The following is a 7,775-nucleotide window of genomic DNA, read 5'->3' on the forward strand; positions in this document are numbered from 1 at the left end:
TAATGATGATGATGATGATGATGATGATGATTATGGTGATGATGATGATGATATGACGTTGATTCACGCACTGAAAACATGGGCCGGCTGTTCATAGGAGCCCTTTGTTACCGTACTCATCTTTGCAGCACAAGACACTGTATGTCAGTCAATAAAGAGGTAGAACAAGTACCGCTTAAGGTTATCTATGGTGTTCCGTAGAGCCGCTCCAGGGCACAAGCTATACTGTCCACTGTATGCAGGGATCGAGAAACCCATCTCCATTCTTCTGCAAGATCAGGCGTATTCAATGTTATAGGTTGATCGATAGCTCCTAGGCTCTGAAGTAGCCGATTGAGTGTCGTGCGATATAATCTGCGAGGACGGCTTTCATCTTCGAAGATATCCTTACTGACTTCTTGGGCTTGCTGTGCTCGTGGAACCTTTGAACCAAGTCCGTTTCCAAAGCTCTGAAGAAAATATCACGCGGTATAGCACAGTAATTTGTATGGCGCATCAAAGCCCTTGGTTACCTCATACACGCACATCAACTTTGCAGAAAACGTTTCTAATTTGGGGAATATTTAACGACGATGAAACAGGCTTCATATCCAGTAGACTTCGAATGTGTCCTTCCCATTTAGTGCGTTAGCTCCTAAATTGGTCCTTCAGGTAGTCTTCGAATGGTAAGACTGCTCGACAGCCTGGAGTCCGGAAATGGCTAACACAGCGACTCCGGATGCAAGTTTCTTGAAATAGTTAAATTGATATGTAGTACAGAGCACTTCGTTTTAACGCAACAGCAATAAAGGCCCCTTGACGCAAAAAAAGCCGGTGTCGTTTTAGAAAAAGTTCATTTCAACAAAAGACGATACGAACGCGGAGTCACAATGACGGAAAAATTTAGTTATGCGCCGGAAGTAGAGTGTGATTGCGGACGACTGATTTTTGGTAGCAAAAATGCATCGCAAAACTAGCAAAAGGCAGGATGGAGGGAAATTGTGCACTCAGGGTGAAGATAACCTTTGCCAGCAGTGCACACCTGAATCGAGGTTGAATTTTAATGAATATTCTCGAATAATGTCTTTCTCAGAATCTTCTGTGAAGATTCGTAAATTATCGAAGAAAGTTTTTATGATTCATACGCATACTCCTTTATTTAGATAAACTGCATATGCCGTTAAGAGAAACTGAATCTTAAATATTGAGCACGCAGTCCCAGGATCACAGTGGTCATGTGCGCTGATGCGAAGCATCGCAATGTACTTGATTGAACGAAACTTAACCTAGAGTAGAAAATATTGAGCGAAATCTTTAAGGTACGTACTGTAAAGCTGAACACGCTGTTTCGTCTACAGTAACTAACACAGAATGAATAATATATAACTGCTTGAACTGGCTATAATAAAGTGTGCTTAGATAGAAACTTTATTGTCCTTACAACTTTTCTGCTTACCTCTAAACGTCAGATTAGCTGTAGATATCAGAGAGTACCTTTCTCCATTGTCTACAAGACCTGCCCAACATTATTTAACACGCTTTTCAAGCCTGTATTTGCAATAACCTATATATATAATGAACCCTCCTTTACACGTTGTGTATCCAATCATAATAGCCTTGCAAAACCCTATGATGCACGACTAGGTGCTGATAATTTTCATTCTGTTGTTTACTTTTCTTACTCCCATGTTCTCTATGCAATCGAGATATCTTGGCAGTTGTATTGCCAGTGCCTCTTGGGCCAATTTGGTTTGCAGTAAGTAAAAAACATAATGAATATCTACTGCCCACAATATTGGACAACGTTGTACGAGATCCGTAAAACCTTGATATTTTTCCAAGGACCTCTACGATTTCACGTCTACGCAGCCGTACAGCAATTTAAACTCGAAAAAGAACAAAGCCAATAAGGTCTGCTTCAATTCATTGAATAAAAGCACTCGTAATATAGAAACAACTTACGCGCAGGTTTTAACATTTGAAAAAGGCTCCCAGGGAATTTTTGTGCCGAAACTATCGACCTTGATTGCCAACATAGGCGAACAGCCTGAACAAACGGCCGAGCACACGAGCAAGCTGGCAGCTGTCTCTTGTCGCCCATCGAAATTCCATTGCCCGATACCACGCATCCTTTCCCTCGGCACGTTCCTTCGCCTTGCCGGAGTTCCTTCGTGGCAGCCATGGAGAGAGAAGGCGCCAACTTCAAGCTCTGTTTGGTGTGGTGTGCCACGGTCAATGCCGTCAGCATTCATGGGACGCTAGCGTGAGTGCCGTGTGTACTGCGTCTGTGGGGTAAAGTTCGTTTGCTACTGCGTCTGCGATGTACACCGCATCGTCCATGATACTACAGTAATATTATATATATAGCATAAAGAAAGGATATTAGATCAGTCAAAATGTAGCATTGCGTAGTAGGTGGGAATGCTCATGCTGCGTTCTGAGCTTTTTCATCAACTCACAGGATATGAAAGGGCACGTCAGCAGTGCCTTTTCGAACGACACAATGATCAAGACCATATTGGCCGAAATTTTCAAGAAGCTGGCTCCGCGTGCACGCTTACACCACTTTTACGCAGTTCCACACCCACCTTGCTTTACAGAGCAGAATGATATTCTTGCGTAATCGCTGCTCAATTATTTTAGTAAGAACTTATCCTTCCCAAAAAAGTACCAGGGAATTAAAGAGGCTCGATCAGTGAATCAGTGTTTTATGATAAAATGTATGGGGTTACTTAGGAGCATTTCCCAGCAGAAGCCATCAAACGCCATCAGCGCACAAAACAAGACTTAGTTCTGTAGTGGAACGGCAAGGCGAGGCACGCTATTAAAAATTACACCTGGGCATGATTTCTAGTATACTCTTTTTGTAAATGAAACCATCAAGTATATCTCCATCTTGCATAAAATGCATTGGCTGGTTATGTATGGTCAAATGTTCTTTTTTCCTTTGTTGATAGCATAGAGACATGCATAAAAACTTACAATTGAGGTGTAGTGTTATCGAAAATTTACAATTAAGGTGTAGTAATGCCTTTTCTTGCAAATAATCAAGCTGTAATTACTTATATCGCAAATTGTTGTCTTTCCTGAGAATCAGTGGAAAAACAGTAATTCATAAATCTTGACATATGTACTTACGGTGCAAAGTTGTAATGATACCTACGCATCATCTGTAACAATTATCGACGTGGTACGATTCCTAAATGTATATTGTTATTGCACTTTCTGTATTTTGCATAGATGTAGCATTTTCTTTTAAAACCTTTTTGTAACACTGTAGGCATTCCTTATTTTGAAGGTAGCTGCAAGGTGCTAGGTGCAATTCTTACATCGTTTGTCCGAGAAGGTAATGACGGCACACTTTTCCTTTCGATCATAGTACTGGAAAGTATACTTTCGTCCATTTTGAAAGTCTGGAAAGTGTGTGTTTAAATAACTGTATTTAGGGCAGAAAATTGAGGCACAATTTCTTTCTCCTCAAGGAGAAAGTCGAGAAACTTATTTTCAAATGCAAGTTATTCTGAAGCACAATGCAACACGGAAGAAAAATAGGAAATTTTAAGAGAAGTTGCTTGCAGAAACTGTTCGGCCAAATTGACCAAACTGTACCCACTCAATCGTTTGTGAACTTTACATCAAAAAAATTATGCGTGGTTCTGCTTTCGCAAACACAAGAGACCAATGAAGCTGGGGGAAGGCCAGTAAAGTAGTGCCAAACCGCACACAAGACATACGAGAGCCGGAAACGCATGCGTACGGCGTCCACCAAAGGCTACTACGGCGTCTGCGATTCACGTGGCCAACGCCGTAGTAGACGCCGCGGTTGTCTCCGCTCTGTATGGAGTGGCGGGTGAGAAGGACATCGAGGCACCCTAGCAGCCGCCGGAGGAGAACACCCCTCCCCCCTCGCCTGAATCCTCCGCCTCGCACGCCACAGATGAGGGCACGCATCGAGGCCACGTTCCTCGCTCGCGTGTGCCCCGCTCCTTCGCCACCGCTAGGCTGCACCCACCCTCGCCGCGTAACTATGCTGCGCAATGCTATTTTTATACTCTGCTTTCACTCTCTCTCGGCTCTCTCTCCCCCAGCTCGGCGAAGCTGCGCACGTCAAGAGAAACCGAGTGAGCTTCTAACAGCACCAGTGTAAAATAAGTTTTTGCTTCCAAATTCTACAGTATCACACACCATTGTTTTCCAGGTTATGTTACAAGTGACTGTAGGGGCCCATATACTCGAAATTCATGCAGGTTCAGTAAGTACTTCCAAGCTGCAATTACTCCTTCGTAATAAAACTTATAGGTATCCCCGTCACTGCTTATGCTCAATACATTCAAATGTGTAAATACTCAATCTGTCAATCTAATGCAATACTTTGACTCATAGCGGAGATATTTAACGGTGCGTGTTGAAATCTGAAAAAAGTATTAACTAGGGGCATTGCAGTCAGAATATTTCATGTATACCTAGTTATGGTGCCCGGTTTTTGTTATTTATACAATACCAGTGAATCAATATCTTGGTTCTTCATAATAGAAAAATAACGCCACAGCTTACAACTAGACAAAAAGATGCAAGAGAGCGTTAGCTCGCCATATCAGTGCTCCTGGCCACAGAGCACTTCACCGGCCTAGAATTCGTTGCATAATTTATTGCCTTCAGCATAAATAATTTCTTCGTTTTTTAATCGGCAACTTCACATTGTTTGAAAAAGGCAACCATAACCAAACGCAAACATGAAGCGTTTCGATAGATTCCGCTACTAATATGTGATATAGAAAAACTTTTGCACATATGAACAGATGCTGACCTTCCTACCCCTCACCGCTTTTTCATGGCCTTTCACTTCAAGGTAGTCGGTCACACACCACAACAGCTTTATATCTCTTCCAGTTTCATATCGCAAAGGGATCTCATTAGGTGAATTGAAGCGCAAGCTAAATTTTATTTCGAAGTCGAAGCTTTCGCCAAGCCGTCTCCCTCACATATATTAATAACGCGAACTGTAAAGCTCACGGAGTGGAACTTCAAAAAAAAATAGTGAGCTGCTGCCCTCCACTCTTCAATTAAAACAAACAGCTGGGATCAGTGGGGTTCTATTTCCTGTTATTTTTCGCATACACTACGCGTATATTTAAGGCAGTGGTATTTCATCTGGCTGCTTGTGCGCCGTCAGGGTGCAACATCTGTTGTACCATGCAGTAAACATATATTTAAGACAAACACACCGCTGAAAAGTGCTTGCGATAGCAACACGACTAAAGTAGGTTGTTGTATAGCGAAAAAAAAACGTAACGAATGCGTAACATCGCTTCTCTTTATCTAATTCTATGCTATCTATTATTTGCTTATACAGCTAGCAGTATGAACGCTCTCATCGATATGAAATAGAAAGCAAATATTTAGCTCTTTAGGGGAGAAAATTCCCAGCAGTTTACCATGTTTAGACGACGTTGGTACGTAGGCCCTCGCCATTTACGCGAATTAAATTGTAGAGGAAATTATAGTAAACCAGATTTTGTTCAATGCAAAAAAAGTCTGAGACTTGCAAGATCAAAACCAATCGTAAAATTTAGAATCCACATATGTAAACCTTTACCTCCTTCAAAGCCTAAACTATCCATTCCTACAGAGTTCTCAGTATAAGCACCTTGACTGCAGCCGAGTTCTGTAAAGAAAAGAAAAAGTTAGTAAAGAAAAATGAATAATGCCAGCAAAAGGCACTTTTTGTACTACAGTTCTTGTGATACTTCTGCAAACTGTGACATTAAAGTATTGTGAAACCGTCTTGACTCTCTATAGTTTTTCACATGTGTATCTTGCATACACGATAGTTGTGAGACGTTTTAGCATCTAATGTCGCTCTTATCGGTTCGTCATCAATAATGCCTAAAACTTTTCGTAATCACACTTGTTTTCTGACTTGTATTGATTGTTGTTTATAGTATATTTTTATGTTTGTAGCACAACATGTGACACTAGCTATTCCTGCAGCTAGTAACAGTTCTAGTATTTTCTTTCTCGCGAAAGTGTTACAGAATAATTCACCTGTTGCACTTGAGTGCAATGCTTGTGCTTGTTTTTGAATTGACACTGGTTTACTACTGACGTTATCCTTTTTTTCCCTTCCTCGTTCTTTCTGTAGTTTTTGTATGTTTATTGTATAATTTGTTGTTTATAATTCGTCAGTTCCAACGATCACGATTTTTATTAACTCCGTACGCAATGCCCATCTTAGTCTGCTTTTATTTTAATTAAAATAAAGGAATAAATCACTGAAACAAGACGTTGCCACCTGTCGTGGTACGCACCTCCGTTCATTAACAACCTTATTTGGAGCATTACTTTGTCTATTTAGGATTGGGCTGGCGCACACTTTACAGAGGACAGTAAGAGTGGTATCAATCAGTTGCCAAGAAAAATGTAGTATGTTGCTAAAAGAACCGACGTCATTTGTTCTAGGTGCGTTAATGGGCTTGCCACAGCCCCGAGTTTGTCTGCGCGCAATATCTGTGGTTAATTGCTTCGTATATATGGCTAACATACGAGATATTCGGAAGTGATTTGGTTCCAAACACATAGCGGAACGACTGATTAGGGCACACGTATGGCTACGAAGGATGAAAACGACCGTCCTACACACATGATGTATAGGGGTAGGATAAGAAATGTCGCCGGACCCAACGTTTCCCCAAGTGGACTTATCTTTTTCAGGGCAACAACTGCTTTCTCTAGCAATGTTCATGTGTGTGTTCGCGTTTATGTAGCTCGCTCTCCTGCACACTCAATAGGGGCGGAGCAGGATGATGACTCGGCGCAGGAACTATGGCAACTGAAGTCCGAGTGCTCAAAAAGAAATGGAGGCAAAAAATTGGGCGGAGGGGAAGCAAATTCTCATCTTGGCGGGACGCGGGGGGGGAGGGGGGTATTGTTATAGAAAACAGAGCTAACGGCATTTGGGTTGGTTTTCACAAATGCGCAGATAGAAAGCTTCAACGGTAAATTATTTATGTGTGGAAGTAGGTGTTAGGTCAGTTTGCCTGGTTTTCCCAGAAGAAGCAGGGGTTATGAAGATAATCGCGCTACATTTTGGAAAAAATGAAGAAAGCGGAGCGTGTAGGAGAGAGAGAGAGAGAGAGAGAGAGCCGCAGGAGCTGAACTGCGTCAGCGACCGAGTTCTAGCAATTCGTGGTAGATGTAAAATTTTAACCAGAAACTGGAATTACAGACCGTTCGCATGCATACCGTCGGAGGATGACGGCGAAAGGAAAAGAGAACCAGCAAAAATGTTCAAGGAATAAAGGCAAACAAAATATTAAATTGGGTATGATAATGAATCACTAAAGCGATGGCTTGCATGAGTAGTAAAAGGGAATATATTGTAAAATAATAAATTGGTACTGGGCTTATGGTCTGCGCTGGCGCAGTCAGGTGTAAAGTGAGCAAAAAACTGTAAATAAACTAACAATTTAATACTGTTTCCTATATATGGACAACTTTTTTTACTTAATCAATTGAAGAACTCTCTTTGAAATATTTATACCTCTTTCTTTATATATTTTTTATTGCAACGTCGTGCCTTCTAGCATAAAAAATTATTTAGAAGTGCAGATACATGCCGGATTCCCGGAATAAGTCCGGCAGTGTCCGGTGGCGGGGCCCCAAGATCCAACTGTCTACATCTGGCTGCCGACCTCGGGGTGGGCCACATCGAAGCAGGTGTCTCTGCCGGAGCGCGTGTACAGAGGGGCAAGTCCAGAGGAGGTGCCTAGTGTCGACCTCGCAGACAGGAGCGGGAG

The sequence above is a fragment of the Dermacentor andersoni genome, chromosome 6 (genome assembly GCF_023375885.2).
Source record: "Dermacentor andersoni chromosome 6, qqDerAnde1_hic_scaffold, whole genome shotgun sequence".
Classification (NCBI taxonomy): Eukaryota; Metazoa; Arthropoda; class Arachnida; order Ixodida; family Ixodidae; genus Dermacentor; species Dermacentor andersoni.